At 43.0% G+C, this 26404-nt stretch overlaps 1 long non-coding RNA gene across 2 annotated transcripts in view; it reads left to right on the forward strand.

The window, feature by feature from the left end:
* Nucleotides 1-26404, forward strand: part of LOC147117219 (uncharacterized) — a 309394-nt gene that overhangs the window by 236291 nt on the left and 46699 nt on the right. The window contains exon 4 of one of the 2 annotated variants that reach the window (XR_015078394.1): nucleotides 2532-2569. The exons of the other annotated variant lie outside the window; for it this stretch is intronic. This is a non-coding gene — a long non-coding RNA (uncharacterized LOC147117219). The remainder of the gene's footprint in view (nucleotides 1-2531; nucleotides 2570-26404) is intronic. 2 annotated transcript variants of the gene reach the window in all.

Here is a 26404-nt window from a genome sequence, read left to right on the forward strand (position 1 = left end):
GTTTATTGAGTTAAAGTATTGCAACTAAGGAATTCATCTGTTGGTAAAACATTCATCTGTTCATAATATGAATAAAATGCTGCTTTTTGTTTTGAAATTCCATTATTAAGACTTGGTGGTGGAATTGCAGCCAGTGCTATTATCTTACATTTTTCTATTTTCTTATTTTATTGTTTTTTTTAAAAAAAAGAATGTTTATTATCATTGTTCTTAACTTGTATAGACAGAGCAGATGTCGATTTTGAGTAATGTGGCAGTCATTTCATGGAGCCTATTGGTGTGGCTGGTTTAAGCTTAGTGTAAGCAATTTTAAGAGTGCAGTCTGCTACTATGATACATCAATATGAATCATTGGTATGAATTCTCTAAATGATGAAAATGAAAAAAAGCTCAGATTTTGCACATATTACTGTTATATAAAAACACTAGTAGGGGAGCCCCGCGTTGCAGGGCAATTTTGGGGCTGATGGATGTGTGGGCCGGGAGTCTGGGACTGGATTTGGGTTGTCGGCAGTTTCCAGGGCTTTTTTGGGCCTGGTGGATGTGTGGGCCGGGAGCCTGGGACTGGATTTGGGCTGTCGGCAGTTGGAGAAGCCTAGGCCTGTTTTGCATTGTTTTTTAACCTAAACATTTCTAGCTTTTAATACCTTCAAAGATGAAAGTTAAAGTACTTATAAAACATTTTTGGTAAATCTTATTTAAAAAAAAAAAGAAACTGACCTGGATTACCAAAGTTTTTAGGTGCCCTGGCTGCTGTATAATGGCTGACAGATCCCTGGGATGAAAACTATTAGTCCCGCCCACACACACACCGATTGGTCAACCATCAGGTGACTGAACTGTAGGATTGGTCAATCATGATGGCACAGGATTGGTCGACCTTGACGTCAGTCAATGCTAATGAGTGGAATTTTGAAGGTTTTTTGCATAATGTGCGAACAATTTTTGACCGACCAAAAAGTAAATACGCCTACAAGAGTCCCCCAATGATGAGCTTTCTTTTGATATAACACATGTGTAGGTATTAACACTGAAAATAAGCAACAAAGGTTTTAAAAATAACTTAGCCATGTACAGTAAACTCTTTCTTATCCGGCACCTATGGGACCAGGATGGTGCCGGTTGATGAAAAATTCTGGATAACAGAGAGGTATACCTACCAAGGCAATTTTTAACACAAACAAAAATAAAAACCACTGACTAACTCGGCCACCACGGGAGACTCGGACTCGGCAAAACGAATGCTGAATGGATTTGGCAAGATTACCGGTTATCTATTTTGCCAGTTATTAAAGTATTCTGGATGATTAAGTGCCATTTAAACAAGAGTTTACTGTAGTTGTATAATATGGCAACATTTTTTGTTAATATTCTGAAAGTGCTTTCTCCAAAGTAAAAATTGCTGTTTTACCTCCAAAAAAAAAGTTATAGGTTTTATCATTTTATCTGTCAAATAACACTGACACTGCACGCCGTTATTAACGTGTAAATAACCCAGCAATTCGTGGCGAGGAAGAGATATCCCGTGAGTTGTGAATTGCCACAAATTGCTGGATGATTAGCACTGCTCCACCGTTAGTCTTGCAAAAATAAGAGCTTGCCATGAGTTTCAAGAAATTGCTTCATTTGCGCTGTTAAAACAAATTACATTCGCTGCAGAAAGTTAGGGCTGGTACTGAACAGCGTAGGGATCCTTTTGATGGTGTTCTTGGAGGTTTTTAAAATTTAAAATTTGACATTTCAAATGTTTTTTCTTACTTTTCCTTTCAGTCTCTTTTTCCCCTCTCTCTCTCTTAGTCCTATCTTTATTTCCCTTTCTGTACCTATTTTACTCTAATTCACCCTATTTCTTTCTCTGTTTCTTTGTCAATCCTTAAATCTCACTGGTTAAGGAGAGACTCTTGGACCTGTCCCGTCGTTCATCACGGTTCTAGATGCCTCGTTCACCTTGCCAAGCCGTTATCCACTTGCACTTCCAGCAAATTGCACCACAAGATGCCCCGCTACAGCAAATTCTGGGCCAATAAAACCAGGATTTAGTGCTAAAAGAAACACTGAAAATCTTTAAAATTAAGCAGCTACAACTAGAAATCATACCTAATTTGCCTTCATTTTCTGATTAGGCACAAATAGAATCATAGAAATTTGCATCACCATTCAGCCCATTATGTCTATGTCGGATCTTTGCTAGAGCAATCCAGTGTAACATAGCTGAAATGCTGGGATTATCTGAGTACTGATTTTTAAAAGGCTGTTCTTTGGCATTTAGAACAATCTTTTAGGTGCAAACAAAAATTAGGTTTGTAATATTTTGTTATCCGATTTTAACCTTTACCCTCTATATGCTAATACATGTTCTGCACAATAGCTGCTGGATTTTGAAAAAATATTTTGTTAATATTTTGAATGTTTAATGACAAAGCAATTGTGTTGGTGGGTAAACTCAGTTCTTATTCACAGAAACAGTAAAATTACTTACTAAAATGAACACTAGGCATTGGTTTTGTAATTGAAACCTCATTTTCCAACAGCAGCATACAGAAGTTCGCAATGTGGAAAGCTTGTAAAGGTACCAAACAAATTTATAACAGTGGAAAGTTCACTGAAGGGTTTGCGTTTCTCATTATAGAGGTACTTCTGCTGCTGCGATTACACTAAGAGCATCTTTAATTGCTTAAAAATCTGAATGCATGATAAGAATGGATTAATTTGATTTTTCTGTTACTACAAGTGGCAGATGGTTTATGTCTCTGGAATGCTCATGTTGTTAAAAGAGATCCCTGACTTGCTTGTGATTGGTTGTTGTTAATGAAGCATGCTGTGCTGATTATTGATTTAGAAAATGAGTATGACATGAGTATTGTGTGTGTTGCTGTAATAAATTAAAGAGGAGTTTTCTAATAGCCAACAGACATACACCTTAAATAACATGAAATATTTGAATTCTATTTGGGTGGTCTCTGCACCATCTAACTGGTTTTATTGCACAGTGAAAAGGTGCACTTTGCTAGTTTAGAATACCAACCAGATGGTCTTATTTTGTCTTGTTTCTCTAAATTTTAGTTTGACAGATCAGAATCATGATAGGAACACAAATTAGTCTGTAGCATAAAAAAGATAATGCTAGAGACAAAACATTTTTTTTTTTTTTGGTCATGATCTTCTTTTCTCACTTAAGCATTGCACATGTTAGGTGCTTTAACATCCTCCAAATATCATTGTACTAAGCCCAGTCTGGCCAAGAAATGTTCAGTATACATTTGGCTGGTGGAAAAGCTAGAGATGGGAGTAAAGGGTGGTCCTTTATTTCTCTGCTTCATTCTTGAAACTTCAGTGCTATCTGGAGGTAAAAGCCTTGAGGTGGTCAGCCTGCCAAGGTGGGTGGGGATGGTCACTGTTCAAGAAAGTGAAACTTTAGCCCAGCCACGGTATTAGTGATGTGCCAAATAACTGCCTGAATCCATGAGGTTACAACTTAAAACTAAAGGCTTTTATTAAGTAAGAATCTTGGCATCAAGTTAACACAGGGCAACCATCATTCATCACCGACCTAGCCCTTATGAGTAAAACCCAGCTCTTATAAATAAGACTCACACCAATCAGGAGGATCCATAAAGGCGGAGCTAGGGAGGAACATTAGTGGTTACACCTGTAAAACATTTACAGACATTAACAAGTACAACAACAGACAATCCCGAACAGAGTTATTTCATCACAATTGGTTAACCCCTCTCTTTATGAGCTTGTGGATCTGTTGATGTACTTGTTCACTTTCTGAATCTTTGGAATCTGCCATGACCGTATGAACGTTTAAAGATCCAGGGAGCAGAGAGGCACTGCCCTCCAGTTATCCTGAAATGTTGTTTCAGTAGATGATTCCATTGAAGAGTTAGTGAGCAATAATTACCTTCCTTAGCTGTAGTAGGAAAATGTAATTCAGTACATAATTCTGACATAATTGAATCCAGTGTTGAGTGCCACTGAAGTGAATTGTTCTGTCCTGGATATTGAATGTTGTTGCAGCTGCACCCATCCAGGCGAGTTGTGAGAATGCCATCACACTCTGACTTGAGCCTTGTAGATGGTGGAGAAGCTTTGAGGGGTCAGGAGGTGAGCTACTTGTTGCAGAGCATCCAGTCCCTGCCATGCTTGTATAGCCATGGTGTTGATATGGCTGGTCCAGTTAATTGTGTAGCATTGCATAGAAATTACATCATGCAAATAGGCCATTTGGCCCACCAATCCATTTTGATGTCTATCTTCCATGCAACCAATAGTAATAATCCTATGTGCCTGGCCTATTCCCATATCCTATTATCTCTCTTTTCTTTAATCACCTAGAGGTGGAAAGATAGTGGACATCTCTGCCTGGTCCCTTGATAGAGTGGGTGTGCAGAGGAACTGAGACTGTTGATATGGGATTTGAGTAAAGGATTATAATTAATTTCATGAATGTGTTGCCAAAGGCTATTTTCTCAAGTGCCATGAGGAGGAATTTCCACTCCACTTGGTTGAATGCTTTTTCTGCTTCCATGGAGCGCTCCAGGGCAGGCATGTTGGTGCTATTACAGTGATGCACCACATTGAATAGCTGCTTTTAACCTGCTTTGTTTGCAACTATATCCTTGAGATCTGGATTGTACCCTTTTATGCTTGGTCCCATTCTGCCCCCTCTCTCTGTCTTAGTCCTCGTCCTTATTTCCTTTTTCCATCTCTCCCTATCTCTGCATTTATTCAATCTCACTCATCTTTTATTCTTTAATCTATCCTCTCAGTTCCTCTTTAATCCTTCGCCTCACTCTCCTGTTTCTTTATTCCTTCCCTCTGTCTTATTCTCACTCTTGTCTCCCTCCTTGTCATTCCTGCTCATTCCCTGTATCTCACAGTCCCCTGCTCATTCTACTCGGTCCCTGTTTGGTATATAATATTCAGTTGAAGTTTGAAAGGTGCTCGTTTGCTGGAATCCTTGTTCTTCCCTGCGACAACAAGTTACATTTACATAGCACCTTTAATGCAGAAAAACAAGCCAAGGTACTTAACATAGGACACAATGAATGGATACTGAGGCTTTGTGGAGGAGTTGAGGGATCACAGAAGTTTTGGTTGGAGAGATGGGTCTTAAGGAGGAGGACAGAGAAGCAGAGGGGTTTAGGAAGAGAGTTCCGCTGTGTCAGGCTGAGATGACTTGAAGCTCTGCTACAAATACTGGAGTGGGAAGAGGGGACATGTACAGATAACCAGAGAGCACAGACTGGATGTACGGTTGAAAGAGTTTAAATAGGTGGAGTGGGGTGATGCTGTGGAATGATATGTAGATGAGGACGAGGATTTAAAATTCAATGAGTTGAAGATAGGAAACCAATGTAGGTTTGTAAGGATCAGAATGAAGGGCAAGTGGACGTTGTGTGGGTCAGCATGTGGGCCACAAGGGACCTTGACAAGGTGATTTTTATGAAACTAGTGGAGATGTCAGAAAATTCAAGTCTAGAGGCGGCAAAAGCATGGACAAAGGTTTTAATGGCAGTCAGGGTGAGGTAGGGGCAGAGGCAGACAATGTTGTCATGGTGGGAGTAAGCAGTTTTGGTAATGGATGTAGGGTTTGGAGCTTAGTTCTGGATTGAACAGGATGTTGAGTTCTACACAGTTTAGTTCATTCCAAGTAACCAGCCAGGAAGTGGGATGGAGTCAAGGGAGCAGAGTTTTTTTTGCAGAGGTCAAAAAGAATGGCTTGATCTTTCCAAATTTGGATTGTGGAAAATTGTAGCTCAACCGCAATAGTGTGAGATGGCAGTGGTAAAGAGGCTGAATGTTGTCGGTATACATGTGAAGCTAAAACTGTGCCTATGGATAATGTCATGTAAAGACAGAATGCAGATGGGGGAAGAGAAGCGGGTGAAGGATGGATTCTTGGGGAACTTCTGAGGGGATTATTCGGGGACAGGAGGAGAAGCTATTCTTGTAGATGTACTTGCTTCATTGGAACAGGTAGGAATGTAACCACACAAGGGCAGCCCCACAGAGCTAGATCATGGAGGTGGGGTAGTGGGGAGCATGGTGTGGTCAAACATGCTGAGCAGCACTGCAAGTTCTAGCAAGATAAGGAATGATGATAACACATAAAGGCTACAGTCACAGGATGGTGGGGATTTTTACCACCGTGGTGTTGGTACTATAAGCTAGGTGTAAATCAAACTGAAGGCATTTGTGGGGAGGTGAGAATGTGGAGAGGTGATAATGGAGCTGAGAACAGGACAGAGAAAAAGGAGCCAGCACAAGGGAGGGATCCTGCCTGTGATCATTGAGAAGCTGAATTCTCCTCAGTCCCATCGCTTCTTAATCAACTTCTGCACTACTTAGACCAGCTCGAATGCAATTCTCAGGAGCCAATGTTCCACTGAACAACTTCATAATGTTTGTCAAGTCCATGTTATCACTACTGATGTGGTCAACCAGTAGTGGTTTGTTCATTTCATCTAGCTTGTTCTCTGCTGTAGATTGATGCGTTATAGTGTCACGAAGGCTTTTTTTTTTGAGGTGTTATTAAAAATTTGGGGGTTTGCAGTAGATATTCTCTTGGGTTCAGCATCTCACATAAGAAATAGGAGCAGGAGGAGGCCATTTGGCCCTTCGAGCCTGCTCCGCCATTCAGTAAGATCATGGTTGATCTTCTACCTCTCTCCACTTTCCTGCACTATCCCCATATCCCTTGATTCCCTTAATATTCAAAAATCTATCGATCTCTGTCTTGAATATACTCAATAACTGAGCCTCCACAGCCCTCTGGGGTAGAGAATTCCAAAGAGTCACCACCCTCTGAGTGAAGAAATTTCTCCTCATCTCAGTCCTAAATGACCGACCCCTTATTCTGAGACTGTGACCCCTGGTTCAAGACTCTCCAGCCAGGGGAAACATCCTCCCTGCATCTACCCTGTCAAACCCTGTAAGAATTTAGTACGTTTCAATGAGATCACCTCTCATTCTTCTAAGCTCTAGAGAATATAGGTCTAGTCTACTCAATCTGTCCTTATAGGACAATCCCCCCATCCCAGGAACCAGTCTGGTGAACCTTCGTTGCACTCCCTCTATGGCAAGTATACCCTTCCTTAGGTAAGGAGACCAAAACTGTACACAGTACTCCAGGTGTGGTCTCACCAGGGCCCGATATATAATTGCGGTAAGACGTCTTCACTCTTATACTCAAATCCTCTTGTAATAAAGGCCAACATACCATTTGCTTTCCCAATTGCTTGCTGTACCTCCATGTTAACTTTCAGTGATTCGTGTACAAGGACACCCAGGTCCCCCTGAACACCAATATATCCCAATCTCTCGCCATTTAAAAAATACTTTGTTTTTCTATGTTTCCTACCAAAGTGGATAACTTCACATTTCTCCACATTATATTCCATTTGCCATGTTCTTGCCCACTCACTTAGCCTATCTGCATCCCCTTGAAGCCTCCTTGCTACCTCACAACTTACATTCCCACCCAGCTTTGTATCATCAGCAAACTTGGATATATTACATTTGGTCCCCTCATCCAAATCATTGACGTAGATTGTGAATAGCTGCCGACCCAAAAATGACCCGTTTATTCCTATTATTATCTGTTTTCTGTCTGTTAACCAATCCTCAATCCATGCTAGTACATTACCCCCAATCCAATGAGCCCTAATTTTGTTTAATAATCTCTTGAGTGGCACCTTATTGAATGCCTTCGGAAAATCCAAATACACCCCATCCACTTGTTCTCCCTTATCTATTCTGCTAGTTACAATCTCAAAAAATTCTAACAGATTTGTCAAACATGATTTCACTTTCATAAATCCGTGTTGACTCTGCCCAATCCTATTATTTTCTAAGTGCCCTGTTACCACATCCTTAATAATAGATTCTTGCATTTTCCCTACTACTGATGTCAGGCTAACTGGTCTGTAGTTCCCCATTTTCTCTCTCCCTGTTTTCTTAAATAGTGGGGTTACATTTGCTACCTTCCAATCCGCGGGAACGGTTCCAGAATCCATGTTATCACTACTGATGTGGTCAACCAGTAGTGGTTTGTACATTCCATCTAGCTTGTTCTTTGCTGTATATTGATGTGTTATAGTGTGCTGAAGGCTTTTCTTTTTTTAGAAGTGTTATTAAAAGATTTTGGGTTTGCGGTAGATATTCCCTTAGGTTCAGCATCTCGCGTCTCTCCCACAAGTGGACCTTGAGATAAGGATATTGAGCCGTATATTCCGATGCCTATGGGTGTGTACGCCGCTGTTCAGGCATGCCAAGCGCATGTGCCGAAAACCGGCATTTCCGATCTGTCAAGAATGCTCTTGACAGATCAGATGCTGCCCTAGAGAAGGGCCTCTGCGGGCGGATAGTTCCGCTTTCTCCTCTGCCTGCAGAAAACCCTTAGAAATCTTGCGCCTGGTAAAAGCAGGCGTAAGGCCTGCTTTTACCAGCATAAGAGTTGAAAAAAAGTTTAAAATTTTTTTCACTCATTTATCATTTAAAAATACTTTAAAAAAGGTAAGTTTATTTTTAGCCCCGTAAAAAAACTTAAATTTTTGTTTAAAATATTTAATTTATTGTAATTTCAACTCATTTTAAAAATGTGATTTAAAAAAAAATGTATTTAATGTTTTACAGTGTTTTTGGGGTGATCTCCATTCATATATTTGACAGGTCTACCTGTCAAGTGTATGAAGGGAGATTCCCTTCTCCTATTAGCTCCCCATGGCCCACGTGATCCCAGGGACGCTTGCGAACTGCCTGTGCCTCTGGGATATGTGGGCCCTGCATATTTTGAGTTTGGAGAGGCCCAGGAACGGAAGTATACCCACCTCGGGAGCCCTCAGGTAAGTCCGTAGATTTTTTCCAGATCGGAGGCCTCCGCACACAGGAAGCCTCCGATCGGAAAATACGGGCCATTATCTTTACTGCTCAATATCTAGACCTTGTCATGTGAACTGGATGCTATAATCTTGCACATGCCTTCATTAAAAACTGCCACGGCCTCCAAAGAGACTCCCAGCGGGAAGGTAGTTTGCTCTCTCCGGCATCCTGCTCCAGGGGTTAAATTCCATTCTTCTGTCTCTTTTCTTAGCTAGACAGCAAGGCGAAGGCTTGACCTGTGACCCTTCTCCAGCTCTCCATGCTTTGGATTTAGCCAATCAGGCTGTAAATTGAATCTGCTACTACCCTTCTAGGTCTGTGGTCTAGGCAGCCAAGCCCAATTGAATTCACAGGAATTAAACCATTCTAACATATCATGTGAATGTTTATAGGAGGGTTTTTAACAAACTTCAATTTTTCTCAAGCCATTGTGGTATGCAGGGAATGCTATTCTGGATAAGTGCTTTGACTGGGTGTAATTTCCATTCTCAGCACGTGGCATCTTGGTGGATTTAATCGCTTGTGAACCAAATTTAACTTAAAGCAGCATCTTAGTATAAATTACCTGAAATTACTCCTAGGTTAAACAGCCAGTAATTTTGAAACATGATGGCCCGTAATTTCCGATAGAAGGCTTCCTGCGTGCAGATGCCTCCTATCGGGGGGAAAAAACCTACGCACTTACCTGAGGGCTCCTGAGGTCCGGCCATTTCCACTCCAGGGCGCCTCCTGGTGCGCGCGTGCAGAGGCCCAGGTATCCCAAGCGTCCCTGGGATCACATGGGCCAGGCGAGCCAATGGGAGAAGGGAATCCCCCTTCATACTTTTGACAAGTGGACCTGTCAAAAGTGTGACTGGGGAATCACTGAAAAAAGTCATCAAAACATTAAATACATTTTTAAAAAACCATCATGTTTTTTAAATGAGTTAAAATTGCATTAAATATTTTAAACTTTTTTTGGAAAAAAATTAGTTTTTTACAGGGCTAAAAATAAACTTACCTTTTTTAAAAGTATTAAAAAAAACATTTTTTTTACTTTTTAAAGCTCTTATGCTGGTAAAAGCAGGCCTTACGCCCACTTTTACCAGGCATAAGATTTTTAAGGGTTTTCAGTGGGCGGAGGTTCTGCAGAAAGCGGAACTCTCCACCCGCAGAGGCCCTTCTCCAGGGCAGGCATTCGTCTGTCAAATGCCTGAAACTGGCACTTGCGAGGTCCCTACGGGAGTGTACACACCCATAGGGATCGAAAATTACGGGCCAATAAATGCTTTCCTTTTGTTCACTATGTTAGAGGCACAATGGCCCAGAATTTGCTGGAGTGGGGCATCTCACTCCTGTTAGTTAGATTGGTTCCTGCACCCTTCAGCTCAAAACCTTTTTGCCCACAAAGTTGATGGAAGTGCGAGTTGGTAACGGCACAGAGAGTTCAACAGGGCATCCGGGACCTTGGTGAACAAAAAGACAAACAGTGTTATCCCCTTAACCAATCAGATTAAAGGATTGAGAAATAAACAGAAGAAGGACTGAGAAGGAGGGTGAATTAGAGTGGGTGAATTCAGTGTCATATCAGGTACAGAGAGGGAAAGAAAGATGGGATTAAGAGAGAAAGAGCAAAAAGAGAAAGGAAAAGTAAGAAAAAAAATAAAATTGAAGATTTGACATTTGTAAAACCTCCAAGAATTCACAACCTGAAGGAATGAGTCTCCAAACTTTTAATTGTTCACTTTCTGGGCAAGGAAGGTTGATTAGCAGTCATTAACAATTAATCACACTTAAAAGGGTACTTATGCTGTTAATTACTAGACGCCTTTCTGTGACGAGTTTAATGGGCAATAAATGTGCAAATGCAGCAACTTTGTGAAAATCATGGGGAGGTTAAGGGTGAAATGTTGTTTTCACAAAGCGAACGGCGAAGCGGCGTAAATTATTCAGCAGCTTGCGGTGATTTGCAATTCACAGGGTATCTCTTCCTCGCCACAAGTTGCTGGCTGACTTGCACATTAATAATGGCGTGCGTCGTTGTTTTTTCAGCAAATGTTATGAATAATATTTCTTCCTGTGACACCACATCTAGTTTGCTTCTTTGTCAGGATGACTGTGTGAGCAACTTTGGCTAAGTTTAAAAAAAACTGCACCTCAGCCGCACATGGCTTACGAGATGCCAGTTGTCCACCATTGGTATTGAGCAAACCTATGGTTGTGTTGTTAATACATCATTAGCATATTAATAGTGCTTGATGGAACTGCATGTTCCAATTTAAATTAACAAGATTTCAAGCTCATTCAGAAATGCAACCCCAACTATATGTAGTTACTGTTAACCTAATCAGTTGCTTCAAGCTGGAAATGTGCTATTCAAATTAGGCAACCCCTGCTTTCCTGTTTGTCTTTTAATATGACAACTTTTTGTCTATCTCTCTTTTAACTTCAGCATTGAGGTTCAGGTCTACTGGGGTTATTCATTTAAACACAGGATCACCTTTTTTGTTTTCTGCAATCCTCAATGATTCACAAAACAATGTCTTTTCATTTGTGACAAACAATTAACATCAGGGAGCATAATATAATTATAAAAGTATTATGTAGTGGGCTGCAGTCTCTCAGTTCTACAGTTTTATGTTAGGTTGATCACACAGATGAATAAATTATGCTCAAATCAAACCTGTTTGGTATAGATGCATTTAATTCCTGTGTGCCTGTAATGCTGTTAAATTTTATTTCTTAAATATTGTGCCTGTTATTTTAACTTGCACTATTTCTATGAAAGTTCTTATCTTAATGGTTCAAATCTTTTATATTTGTCTGCCATGTAAAATAATAACATCTAATAGTTATCAAATTAAGTAAGATGGAGGCCCTATCTAATTGGTTCAATAGTAACAGAAATTCTGAAGATCTATGTGGGAAAATCCTATTTAAAAAATGTGAATAACAAACCGACACCTTAAAGCCATTTCTGAAGTAAATGTTGCTGTGTGTTTCTGCTCCCCCTGGGTTAATGTATTGAGCACCACCAATGGGGGTAATTATCAACGTACACACCTGCTAATTTGAGAAGTCTTGTACTGTACAGCTGTTATGTATATGTGACATTCTCAGTATTACTAAAAAATAATGAGTTTTTAACTTGAAATGCAACCCCAACTGTTATTGCTGTTTAAGGTGAGAAGACTGCCAATTACCAAAGGACTCATTTTATTTGTTGCACCATAAGTTTTTCTCTTAAGGGCTTGGTATACATGAGACTAATCAGACTTTTTTTTCCTGTTCTTCAAAGCCATTGTAAGACATAAGTCACAATTTCAAGTTGAGAGTTTACTGCAATGATATATGACATGAATGATACATTGCAGCATCTTTGTCTTAAGCCTTTTAGGGGTAGCAGAGGCATTAAAAAAAAATCTGTTTGTTCTGCCAGCATTCTTCTCTGCTGCCTATATATTTTCCATAATTTGCTTGGTGAAATAGTCATCTCAAAATCATGTACAGCATATACCACACTCTTAAGTTTCTCCCTTTCCTGATGGGCAAGTGCTGAAGATGCTGTGATCTCCATGCTACCTAATCCTGCTCCCAAATCCAACTGTTTAGGATAGTGTTCCAGAATTCCACAAAGGTGGATTAACCATATATGGGATAATTGCCAGTTGGAATGATGATAGTTGGTATCCCCTAAAGTTGAGAATAACAAGGATGAACACTACATCACCCCACCTCTTCTAGAAAGGAATAAAAAGAGGGACCACAGGAACCGCAGATGTGATACCAAGACAAGGGCCGCAATTTCGCCTACCGAGGCAGATCCGGTGCGGCCGAGGTAGATGGTGGGGTGCTGGCTCCATTCTGCTCTTTGAAAAGATTTTATGTTGATTGGGCTTGTTAAGCCCGCCCAGTGCATTTCCCGGCCAATTGAAGGAAGCGGGTCTGATGATGTCATTTGATGACACGTCATCAGCCGATTTCCTTAAAGGGACCATGCACAAATTGATTTTGACAGTTCTGTTGTCGGTGTTCTACAGCACTGAGGTGCTGCAAACACTGACGAGCACTGTACAGAGGTGCACGGCTGCACCCAGGCTCTCCCATGACTCCATCCATATGCACCTCCACCCATCCCTCTCTATCTACATTATCACTTCCCCATCTCACTAGCCACCCCTCACACTCACCGTCATCTTAGTCCAATCATACCAACTAACAACACACAAGGGAGGCACTTGGGTGTTTTAGTCAATGTTCATGTGAAGTTTCTGTTAATGTGCTGTCAAACATTGAAATCTTTATTTTGAACACTTTGCGTTCTTGGACAGATTTGTTCGCACCGTTGGAAGTGGCTTAGTGAGTTGCAGTGAATGGTGAAACATAACAGTACCTCGCAATGGTGATGAGTGTGAAAGGAATGGCTTTGGCATTGTAGGGATGCTTTATGGTGTTGGTGTGGGGTGGTGCCAACCTGGCGCTTTATGTGGCAGCCAGGGTGTACAGCATCAAGAAGTAAATCTGCCTATGGTGAGGCCATCCCTGGCGTCCCAGGCAGCAACGTGGTCGGGTGCTGATGCCCTGTGTCCTATGCAGCATGTTGATTATGGAGAAGGTTGTTGCTGGTGCTGCTGGTGTGCCTGGTTCTGCTGGTGTTGGGGCTGATCATGGTGGGATTCTGAGGACCACAGTGGGAGAGTGTAAACTGTACCCATTCTGATGTAATAGATGGCAAATGAAGGTGAGATGACAGAAGCAAATCTGTCAATGCTGAGAGAGGTTGTTCCAATGAGGTGGCACTGGATAGAGAGTTGGCTCCAAACACTTGCAAGCTGCATAAAGCTCAATCTGTCTTCCAAATGCAGTAAGCAACAGTTTCTGAGCGTGGAAAGTGAACAGCTGTGAGATGGGAGCTTTTATACAACTTTTGCAGCTGTCAGGTAATCGGATAATTCAGTGCTGAATCCATTCACGACATGCTGAGCTGACGTGATCCCCGAGCAGCGTGTAACCCGTTGGAGAACATGTAAAATTGAAAGGTAAGCTTAAAATACTATTTAAGTGCCTCTTAACAATCTCTCTAATGATCTAAATTGCCTCCGCTGCCGCTTGGTGTCGGGTCTGTTCAGCGATGACAGACCTGACCGACATTTGGGAGACTAGCGTGGAGGCGATTTTTTTTTTTTCCCCGCCCGCTGACCCCCAAAGAAATTCCCCCCTTGGTAGGAGGCTTGTCCTGAACAGTTTGCTCCCACCTCCGCCACTAACAAAATACTCTGATGTTCAAGCATGTAGCGCTATTGAAGTGTATACAATTATGTCAACATTAGCATTGTATAAATGTTGACATGCTGTAACATTGAATAACAAAACCAACAACATATAAATTAGAGTAAAATTCTGAAAAAATAATAATTACCATTGAACTTCCAGAGTTCAGCTAACTTAAAGAAAATAAGAAGCACTGCTGTGAAGGATAATCCTGCTTTAGTAGTCTACTTTGTTCTTTTTTGCTAAGGCATAACACTTTCTGCCAGCTTAAAATCCAAGAGAAGACAACTTGCCATATTTTATTATGGAGTCTTTCAGTAAAATCCAGCTGAATTAATTTTCTTTGAGTTTGGACAGCTGAATTTTACTTGAAAGCTTGAAGTCTCCCAAGTTAAACAAGGTAAATTGGTACCTCTGAAAACCTGTAAGGACTAAGTGGCTCATGACAATTAAGTATAAGACAGTGGTCTAATAAATGTTAAAGTTGGTATTTTGAGCTATGGTAAATACTTGCTTTTTTGTGAGACAACTTTTGTGCGTTTTTTCCTGCTCCCAGTTTTCTTTCTTCACTCCTTCTTTCCTGAGGAAGTGCCATGGGTTGCAGCGGCCCCGAGGTACCTCAGCAAAGTGTGGGTCTGGAGAGTTAATGAAGACTGTCACAACATAACTGAGACCAAAGATGTGCGGGTTAGGTTGATTGGCTATGATAAATTGACCCTTAGTGTTAGGGGGATTAAATACGTGGGGTTACAGGGATAGGGTGGGATATGTGTTGGTGTAGGGGTTACGGGGATCGGATGGGATATGTGTCGGTGCAGGCTCGATGGGCCGAAATGGCCTCTATCTGCACTGTGGGGTTTCTGTGATTCTATGAGACCAACCCGATCCTCCATCTTCATCTCCTCCATTTTTGTCTTTCCCACCACATGCTCTATTGAGAGTAACTTCCCCACTCCGTTTGATTTAGGCAACTGAGTTAATGTGCTTCCCCACAAGGAGGAAGGGAAAATAAAAATCTGTGCCTGTAAATTTCACGGGTTACAAATCTCAACTGGAGGAAGGCAAGCAGCTTTGTACATAAAGGACCATGATGGAGGCCAATGTACTATGTCATGAGGCTTCCCACCCTTCCCAGAAAAGCTCAATATTGTATTATTTTAAATACTGTTTAAGGCAGTAAGGTGGCTTAGTGCCACAATGTTTTTGACTCCCAGTCACAGTGTTATAAGTTTGAATGCTAAGATTTCTTGCCACTTGATCTCGTTTGCAATGGTTGAGTTAGTATTTTTAGCCCTAGCTTGGGCCATTGGATAAACTACTGCATAAAAATGAGATACTGAGGTGTGAAATTTGAGGGCTCCCACCCAAAGGAAATGGGCTGGTAGCGCCCCGTAAAATGGTGAGGAATGACTTGCTGCCCTATTCGCTCTGTCGACGTGGCAGTGGCAATGTTCCTCGAGCCTAACTGCTGGGTGCTCAATCAGGCGGTAGGCCCATTTAAAATGCAATTCAGAATCCTGTGACGTAAATTAGACCCCAGTCGCCATTTTAGAAGAGAACTGTTCCGTCCAAACTCCGACCAGGTCCACCGAAGTTGGAATCGAAGAGGCTCTGGAAAGGTTTCATTTTGGCCCTGAATTTGCGGTCAACAGCAAAGCGAGGGTGTTCGCTGCTGGCCCCGAAGTACGCTCTGCACAAGGATCTCGCAATCCCTCTATCGAGAACTTCGGGTTTTCCGACCGTGAATTCAATTCGACGGAACTTAATGGGAATCCCCTTGTTTGAACTGCTGTGACGTAATTCAAACTTTTTAAACTAGAGAGAGCAAAAGAAAGATTGGGGTTTTCATATGGGGGGAAAAGGCAAACCTAAAGTAAAGATGCACAAACTTTTTGAAATGTTTCTTAAAAATTTAAATTTTTATTAAAATGGACAAATTTTACACTGCATAAAATTAAAATTAGTTTTACAGGACCATAACTTTTGTTTAGTAGTTAATACCCCAGTTATACCAAATCCCTTTGGGTCTAACTTTTAGTGGGGAATTTAACAGCGGAATGGCGTTGATTATCCATCACAAGCGTGCACTGGTCCATATAAAAATGCAAAGATCTAACCCAATTGAAATATTTCCTCTAAGGCAGGGGCTATAAAAGCTATTTTCTTTCCACTCTTTCAGAGAGTATTTTACCTCAAAATTCCTCTTCATTATTCTCTCCATCTGCCCCTCTCCCCAGAATGATTTCCTTTAAACATATACTGCTTTGTAGTTGTTGCCTCCATTTTCCTGTTTGGAATTTTGTTTCCTTTAAATCTGATCAATTTAAAGCTGCAATGCCCCAGAAAATAAATTTAAATTTGAGAATGCCACTTAACAAAATGTGCCCCGTTAAAAAGTTTAGCATTAAAAATATTTCATTTCCTCTCTTAAACCAACCTTACTTAGTTCCAGCATTTACCACAACCAAATTTAACCTCTCTTGCTTCCTAGCCTTTCCATGGTGACTTCCAATCACTTTCTGCTACCAAGTGTGGAAATCACACAACCTGTGGTGTCATGTGTGCATAAGACTGAACTGCAGTGAGTTGTGGACAAACCTCCAAGAATTGCATAAAGTTTAAGTTTACATTCATTTCTATCAGCAAGCACAGACAAGTAGGCATGCTAAATCACTCATTGTCCACGTAAAATTGGATATTTGGTATTTATGCAGATTGCCCTGGCATAATTTGCTTACTAGTCATTGAGTGGGAGTTTTTGTAAATTTAGTATGTTGGACATGTGTAATAGATTGATCTACCTTACCTGCTTCATTTTTTAAAATGGAACCAGTATTGTAGATTAAAATACAGCTGTGTTCTTGAAAATGAATTCATAAGGTGTATATAAAGTGGGATTTGTAGAACAAGAAGGTATTAACTGCTGTGATGGTATTTTAATTACATTTTTTCTGTAAACACAAGGGCATTCCTTTCAAAAAGCATCAAAACAAATGTTTAATTTCATTCTTGTTAATAGTCTGTTTTTCTTAAAGCTGCTTGGCTTCTTAAATATACAATCAAACCTTTATATGTAGTGTTGAAGTATGATAAGTAAAAGTAAAATTTATATTTTGTACTCCACCCTGCTTTCACTTCTGATTCTTTTCACACATCAGGCTGACGAGAGTAAGAAGTGTCAAACCATGAGCTCTTAACATGGGTCTCAGTAGCTGTTTGTGCAATATACAAAACTTGTTCCTTTTGAATGCGCTGTTCAAGAGGCAAAGGGCATTAACCTCTTTAAAAAAAAAAGTCACTTCAGGGTTTGTGGCCAGTTGAAGATTGCACACAGTGTTGGGAGCATTCAATAAGCTCCCATATATAATGAATGTTCATTGTGGCAAGATGATCATTATAATATGGGGTTGCTTGTATTTAGTTTTGCTTCTGGCTACTTAATTTTTTTTAGTCTTTTATTCTGTGTTGAGTCCAAGTAAATTACTTAAGTAGACGCTCAACTCTCCGTTCCTCTCATTCTGGCCTGTTGTTGCTCCCTACCCCACCAATGGCAGCTGTGCCTTCAGCAACCTAGGCCCCATGCTTTGAATTCTCTCCTCAACCCTCTCTTCCTCTCCACATCCCTTTCTTCCTTTAAGATCCATCTCCTTGGCCAAACTTCTGGTTTCCCTTCTTTGGTTTGGTGGTCATTTTACTGATTATGCCTCTGTGAAATGCTTTGGGATGTTTTTCTACGCTATAGGCACTCTATAAATTCAAGTTGTTGTTGTTGTTTTAAAGATCGTGTCCAGTCGTTATTGTTTGGTTTGATGAAATGAGCTTAAGCGTGACCTTCATATCAACCTGTTTTGTGATCCTGTAATGGAATGATAGAAGGGTTGGTATTCTGAAAGGTGGGATCAGATGGCCTAAAGGGCTATCTTCAACTCCACTCGTGTTCAGTGATTGATTGTTTTCTCTAATTAAAAAAAGTTTGACTTTGCATGTTTTTGTCTCGTCTGTATCATAATATTGGTTACTTCCTATTCTCTAGAGTTTAGAAGAATGAGAGGTGATCTCATTGAAACATATAAAATTCTTAAGGGGCTTGACAGGGTAGATGCTGGGTGGATTTTCCCCGTCTAGAGCTAGGGGGTCACAGTCTCAGAATAAGGGGTTGGCCATTTAGGACTGTGATGAGGAGAAATTTCTTCACTCAAAGGGTTGTGAATCTTTGGAATTCTCTATCCCAGAGAGCTGTGGATGCTCAGTCATTGAGTATGTTCAAGACGGAGATCAATAGATTTTTGGATACTAAGGGAATCCAGGGATATGGGGATAGTGTGGGAAGGTGGAGTTGAGGTAGAAGATCAGCCATGATCTTATTGAATGACGGAGCAGGCACGAGGGGCCGAATGGCCTACTTCTGCTCCTATTTCTTATGTTCTGATAAAAAAAAAGCTTACTTGGAGAAGAAAAGGGCCTAGTTTATTTTGATACAATACTTGGAACAATTACTCTTTTTTTAATAAATCAGATTTGGTCCCATTCATTTTTTGGAAAGTTTTCTCAGCCTATCTTTTTTTTTATTCGTTCATGGGATGTGGACGTTGCTGGCAAGGCCAGCATTTATTGCCCATCCCTTGTTGCCCTTGAGAAGGTTGGGGTGAACTGCCTTCTTGAACCGCTGCAGTTCGTGTGGTGAAGGTACAGTGCTGTTAGGTAGGGAGTTCCAGGATTTTGACCCAGCGACGTTGAAGGAACAGCGATATACTTCCAAGTCAGGATGGTGTGCAACTTGGAAGTGGTGGTGTTCCCATGCGCCTGCTGCCCTTGTCCTTCTAGGTGGTAGAGATCGCTGGCTTGGGAGGTGCTGCTGAAGAAGCCTTGACGAGTTGCTGCAGTGCATCTTGTAGATGGTACACACTGCAGCCACAGTATGCCGGTGGTGGAGGGAGTGAATGTTTAAGGTGGTGGATGGGGTGCCAATCAAGCGGGCTGCTTTGTCTTGGATGGTGTCGAGCTTCTTGAGTGTTGTTGGAGCTGCACTCATCCAGGCAAGTGGAGAGTATTCCCTCACACTCCTGACGTGTGCCTTGTAGATGGTACAAAGGTTTTGGGGAGTCGGGAGGTGGGACACTCGCTGCAGAATACCCAGCCTCTGACCTGCTCTTGTTGCCACAGTATTTATGTGGCTGGTCCAGTTAAGTTTCTGGTCAATGGTGACCCCCAGGATGTTGATGGTGGGGGATTCAGCGATGGCAATGCCATTGAATGTCAAGGGGCAGTGGTTAGACGCTTGCTTGTTGGAGATAGTCATTGCCTGGCACTTGTGCGGCGCGAATGTCACCTGCCACTTATCAGCCCAAGCCTGAATGTTCTTCAGGTCTTGCTGCATGCGGGCATGGACTGCTTCATTATCTGAGGAGTTGCGAATGGCACTAAACACTGCAGTCATCAGTGAACATCCCTACTTCTGACCTTATGATGGAGGGAAGGTCATTGATTAAGCAGCTGAAGATGTTTGGGCCTAGGACACTGTCCTGAGGAAGTCCTGCAGCATGCCCTGGGGCTGTGATGATTGACCTCCAACTACAACAGCCATCTTCCTTTGTGCTAGGTATGACCCCAGCCAGTGGAGGAGAGTTTCCCCCCCCGATTCCTATTGTCTTCAGTTTTACTAGGGCTCCTTGATGCCACACTCAGTCAAATGCTGCCTTGATGTCAAGGACAGTCACTCTCACCTCACCTCTGGAATTCAGCTCTTGTCCATGTTTGGACCAAGGCTGCAATGTAAGCTCTGGAGCCGAGTGGTCCTGGCGGAATCCAAACTTGGCATCAGTGAGCAGGTTATTGGTGAGTAAGTGTCGCTTGATAGCACTGTAAATGAAACCTTCCATCACTTTGCTGATGACTGAGAGTAGACTGATGGGGCAATAATTGGCTGGATTGGATTTGTCCTGCTTTTTGTGGACAGGACATATCTGGGCTGTTTTCCACATTGTCGGATATATGCCAGTGTTGTAGGTGTACTGGAACAGCTTGGCTAGAGGCACGGCTAGTTCTGGAGCGCAAGTCTTCAGCACGACAGCTGGGATGTTGTCGGGGCCCATAGCCTTTGCTGTATCCAGTGCGCTCAGCCGTTTCTTGATATCACATGGAGTGAATTGAATTGGCTGAAGACTGGCTTCTGTGATGGTGAGCACCTCCAGAAGAATTGCGAGATGGATCATCCACTCGGCACTTCTGGCTGAAGATGGTTGCAAATGATTCAGCTTTGTCTTTTGCACTCACATGCTGGGCTCCACCATCATTGAGGATGGGGAATATTCATGGAGCCTCCTCCTCCTGTTAGTTGTTTAATAGTCCACCACCATTCATGACTGAATGTGGCAGGACTGCAGAGCTTTGATCTGATCCGTTGATTGTGGGATCACTTAGCCCTGTCTATAGCATGCTGCTTCCGATTTTTAGCATGCATGTAGTCCTGTGTTGCAGCTTCCCCAGGTTGGCACCGCATTTTTATGAACACCTGGTGCTACTCCTGGCATGCTCTTCTACACTCCTTATTGAACAAAGGTTGGTCCCCTGGCTTGATGGTAATGGTAGAGTGAGGGATATGCCGGGCCATGAGGTTTTAGATTGTGGTGGAATACAATTCTGCTGCTGCTGATAGTCCACAGCACCTCATGGATGCCCAGTTTTGAGCTGCTAGAATCTATCCCATTTAGCACGGTGGTAATGCCACACAACACAATCGAGGGTGTCCTCAGTGTGAAGACGGGACTTCATCTCCACAATGACTGTATGGTGGTAACTGCTACCATTGCTGTCATGGACAGATGCAGCTGCGACAGGTAGATTGATGAGGATGAGGTCAAATAGGTTTTTCCCCTCGTGTTGGTTCCCTCACCACAATTCGCAGGCCCAGACTGGCAGCTATGTCCTTCAGGACACTGCCAGCTCAGTCAGTAGCTACCAAGCCACTTGAGGTGATGGACATTGAAGTTCCCCAACCAGAGTACGTTCTGTGCCCTTGCTACTCTCAGTGCTTCTTCCAAGTGATGTTCAACATGGAGGAGTACTGATTTATCAGCTAAGGGAGGGCAGTAGGTGGTAATCAGCAGGAGGTTTCCTTGCCCATGCTGACCTGAAGCCATGAGACTTGATGGCGTCCGGAGTCAATGTCCCAGGGCCACTCCTCCTGACTGTATACCACTGTGCCACCACCCCTGGACATACCCAGAGATGGTGATGGAGGAGTTTGGGACTTTGGCTGAAAGGTGTGAGTATGACTATGTCAGGCTGTTGCTTGACTAGTCTGTGGGACAGCTCTCCCAATTTTGGCACAAGTCCCCAGATGTTGGTGAGGAGGACTTTGCAGGGTCGACTGGGCTGGGTGTGCTGTTGTCATGTCCGTAGGTGGTGCCGAGGTCGATGCTGGGTGGTCCATCCAGTTTTATTTTTATTTTTATTTTTATTGTTTTTCGTAGCGGTTTTTTTCAACTGAGTGGCTTGCTCGGCCATTTCAGAGGACATTTAAGAGTCAACCTGATTGCTGTGGGTCGGGAGTCACATATCGGCCAGACCAAGTAAGGATGGCAGATTTCCTTCCCTAAAGGACATCAGTGAACCAGACGGGTTTTTACGACAATCCGATAGTTTCATGGTCACCATTACCGATACTGGCTTTTCATTCCAGATTTATTTAATTAACTGAATTTCAATTCCCCAGCTTCCGTGGTGGGATTTGAACTCGCGTCTCCGGATAATTAGTCCTAGTAACATAACCACTTTGTTACCATTCCCTGCTGCCCTTGTCCTTCTAGATGGTAGAAGTCGCGGATTTGAGAGGTGCTGTTAAAGAAGCCTTGGCGAGTTGTTGCAGTACATCTTGTAGACGGTACACACTGCAGCCACGGTACGCCGGTGGTGGAGGGAGTGAATGTTTACGGTGGTGGGGTGCCAATCAAGCGGGCTGCTTTGTCTTGGATGGTGTCGAGCTTCTTGAGTGTTGTTAGAGATGCACTCATCCAGGCAAGTGGAGAGTATTCGATCACACTCTGATTTGTGCCTTGTAGATGATGGAAAGGCTTTGGGGGGTCAGGAGGTGAGTCATTCGCCGCAGAATACCCAGCCTCTGACCTGCTCTTGTAGCCACAGTATTTATGTGGCTGGCCCAGTTAAATTTCAGGTCAATAGTGACCCCCCCAGGATATTGATGGTGGGGGATTTGACAATGGTAATGCCATTGAATGTCAAGGGATGTGGTTAGACTATCTTGTTGGAGATAGTCATTGCCTGGCACTTGTGTGGTGTGAATGTTAGTTGCCACTTATCAGCCCGAGCCTGAATGTTGTCCAGGTTTTGCTGCATGTCACCTCTGGGAATGGCTGATAATGCTGAAACCAAATTTTAAAAAAAATTAAAAACCCCAAAACACCCAACCTGTGAACTATCTTGTCTCTTAGTTTAGAAAACATTAGCTTCTGCATATTGAATGTACTTCATCCTGCTATTCTTTAAAGTATATATCAAAAGAAAAGTTAGACTTATTAGACACATTAGTATGAAAATAAGTTTCAAGGTTCCTTTATGTTTTCAAATGGAAAGATAATTAATGAAACGGCCAATTCCCAAAAGTTTGTGGGGGAGAAATTGGGTGAGTAGCGCCACCTGTTAGCGCCACTGGCTGCGTCTCCCGCGATATTAAGTAGGGGCGCTAATGGTGGCGTTAGGCTTTTCCGCTGCGCCGCCACCGATGACGTCATCGGTGTGCGCAGCGCCCCATTCATGCCCCGTTCGCGATATTTGGTAGCGAACGCTGCAGTTGCGCCGCTTGCTACCCGCGCCTGGTTCACGGGGCCTTACTGTGCCGGCAGCGGCGCAAGTTAAGGTGGAGGTGCGGGGCGGCTGCTTTTTCGGCGGCCGCCTGCCAGCACCTCCGTCCCCGGCCTCATAACCCCGCCCCCCCCCCCCCCCCCCCCCGCGGCATTGCCGGCTGTTTCCCGAGACTTCTCCTTGGTGCCGGGCTCATTTGCCGGCACTCGCGATCAGGGATCGCGCTGTTGCAGGCACCTCCCCCTTAACAGTGGGAGGAAGGCCTGCAGTACCGCAGCGTGCCGTGCTGCAGCGTGTGGCGCTGCGGCACGTTGCGCTGCGATAATCAGTTTCAGCGCCCTAAGAGGGACGTGGAGCGCCTTGAGCCTCGCCCCGTGTCCCTCGAGCGGCACTGAAACTGAATTTCTGGCGATCGGAATTACTCCGATCGCTGCACTAAATCCTGCGCTTAGCCGACTTTTGTGCCACTTTGGCGCCCCAACCCAATTTCTAGGCCTTAGTGTTTTATGAGGAATTTAGAAAGTTTTTAAAAAATGTTTATTTCTCTGCATGTTTATTTCTCTGCATTTTCTTTGGTCGAACAATCTACTGCTGAACTGGTCCACATCTGCTCGTGCCCATCTAAGCCAAGCAACTGGACAATGTGCCAAAGTGGTACACCTACAACTCTCACTTCAATCTCATAAGTTGCGCAGCCTTAAACTCGCACGCCATAGCATGTTGCTTCTTCCCGTTTAGGTGAAGTGTTTGGAGAGTGACTGAAGGCGTGGTTAAAGAGGTAGGTTTTGAGGAGACTGTTTGAAGTGGCAAGGGCTTTAAGAAAGGAATTGTCCAGTGGAGCGACATGATGACTGAAAGCTACTGAACACCAGTAGTGGAGCAGAAGTGGGTGAGAACGCCCAAAAGGTTAGAGTCAACCAGGCACAAGAAAGGTGTGTGATGGAATACTCTCCACTTGCCTGGATGAGTGCAGCTCCAACAACACTCAAGAAGCTCGACATCATCCAGGACAAAGCAGCCCGCTTGATTGGCGCCCCATCCACCACCTTAAGCATTCACTCCCTCCGCCACCGGCGCACCGTGGCTGCAGTGTGTACCATCTACAAGATGCACTGCAGCAACTCGCCAAGGCTTCTTCGGCAGCACCTCCCAAACCCGCGACCTCTTCCACCTAGAAGGACAAGGGCAGCAGGCGCATGGGAACACCACCACCTCCAACTTCCCCTCCAAGTCACACACCATCCTGACTTGGAAGTATATCACCGTTCCTTTATCATCGCTGAGTACCTTCATCACATGGACTGCAGCAGTTCAAAAAAGCGGCTCACCACCACCTTCTCGAGGGCAATTCGTGATGGGCAATAAATGCTGGCCTTGCCAGCGACGCCCACATCCCATGAGCGAATAGAAAAATAAAGAAAGAGAAGAGGTGAGGTGGACTACAGGGTTGGAAGAAGTTACACAGGTAGAGTGGGGTAACACTTTGGAGGAATTTAGAAAGAAGGATGAGGGTTTTGAAATTAATGTGCTGCATGACGGGAAGCCAATGAAGGTAGATGAAGATGGACATGGTGGGCGAGTAGAACTTAGTAAAGGATGGGATCCACTGGATAGAGCGCTCGATGATTTGGAGATTGTGGAGTTTATAGCTGGGGAGGTTGTCAAAGAGAGTATTGGAGAAATTGAGCCTGGAGCTGATCGAGATTTGGAAGAGCTTTAGGGTTGATGGCAGCAAGGTGGGGAGAGAGGTGGGTGATATTCCAAAGTGGAAGTAGGTGGATTTGGTGACGGATTGGATGTCAGGGTTAAAGCTTAGCTTAAGGTCAAACAGGACATTAAAGTTCAGCCTGAATAAGTAGCTGAGGCTGGAGTTGGAATCAGGGCTCAGGTGCACAATTTCTGGCGAACGCTGAGCAGGATTGCGGTTGCTTGCTGAAGAAAGCTCCGATTCATCCACAACTTGATGTCAGAAAGGTAGTTAGACAGCATGGCAAGTCAGCGGTGATGGCAGAGATGTTAGGCTGACAAATTCCAGATCATCTATGGAAACTGACCTTATGGATAATGTTGTCCGATCGCAGCCCTGCCTCCGATCTATCTTTTCTTTCCAGTTTTGAAGAAGGGTTCGACCCGAAACGTCAACTCAAATTTCTTTCCACGGATGTTGCCTGACCTGCTGAGTTTTTCCAGCATTTTATGTTGTTATTATGGATAATGTTGTCTAGTGGTAGCATGTAGATGAGGAATAGGAAGATGGTCAAGAAAGAAATGGCAATGTGCTGGCTACATTAGGGGAGATAGGAATGGAATCATAGAGTAATGTTACCGTAGTGCAGCACATCTCAAAGTTCACAGAAATGTCCAGAAGGATAAGGAGAGAACCCGCTCTAGTTGTAATCGCACAGAAGTTTGTTGGGAAACTTTAACCAGTCACCCAGGTTTCACTCTTTTTTAAAAGGTACCTGTAAGTGTGTAAGAAAGAAAGAACAAACTTACATTTATGTAGCGTCTTTCACAACCTCAGGACATCACAAAGAGCTTTACAGCCAATTAAGTACTTTTGAAGTGTAATTACTTTTGTAATGTAGGGAACCACAGTAGCCAGTTTGCACACAGCAAAGTCCCACAAACAGCAATGAGATACTACTAACCAGATAATGTGTTAGTGATATTGGTTGAGGGTAAATATTGGCCAGGACATCGGGAGAACACCCCCACTATTCCTCGAACAGTGGCGTGGATCTTTGATGTCTACCTGAGAGGCAGATGGGGCCTCGGTTTAACTTCTCATCCAAAAGACGGCACCTCCACAAGTGTAGAACGCCCTCAGTACTGCACTGAAATAAAAGCCTAGATTATGTGCTCAAGTCTCTGGAATGGGACTTGAACCCACAACCTTCTGACTCTGAGGTGAGGGTGGTACTGTTGCCTCTGAGTCAGAAGGTTGTGTAGTGTGGTGAAAAAAATAACCTTGAAATAAGAAATCATATTAATCTTGCATTTGACACTCATTGACTCACTTATAAAGACCATTTTACAAACGGAGCAGGATAATTGGAGACCTCTGGCAACTTCAGTGAGGAATGCAATGCATACACCAATGTAATGTAGCTTTGGGTCATTGAAAGTAAATAGAAATTTTCAGCCATTCCGGAAGTGGTCAGTTCCAACTAATGGAAACTGAACCAATATTCAGATAGCTACTGGATATATTTAAAGCTACTAGAAGCATTTGAGCTTGCATGCCTTTACCAAACTATGATATATGGTGGCTTTACATTTTCCCAAAAGAAACCAATACTTACAGTTTTGGCACATTTTATTTGTTCAGATAACATCCCTTCAGCACTAGCTCTTTAGTTCAGATTAGTAAGAGCTATTGATCTGTTATGGGGTAGACAAATGAACATTTCTTCAAATTTAACACTTTTTCAAGCTTTTTGTC

The sequence above is a fragment of the Somniosus microcephalus genome, chromosome 5 (assembly GCF_052327205.1).
Source record: "Somniosus microcephalus isolate GS21.2 chromosome 5, FLI_Smic_1.0, whole genome shotgun sequence".
NCBI lineage: Eukaryota > Metazoa > Chordata > Chondrichthyes > Squaliformes > Somniosidae > Somniosus > Somniosus microcephalus.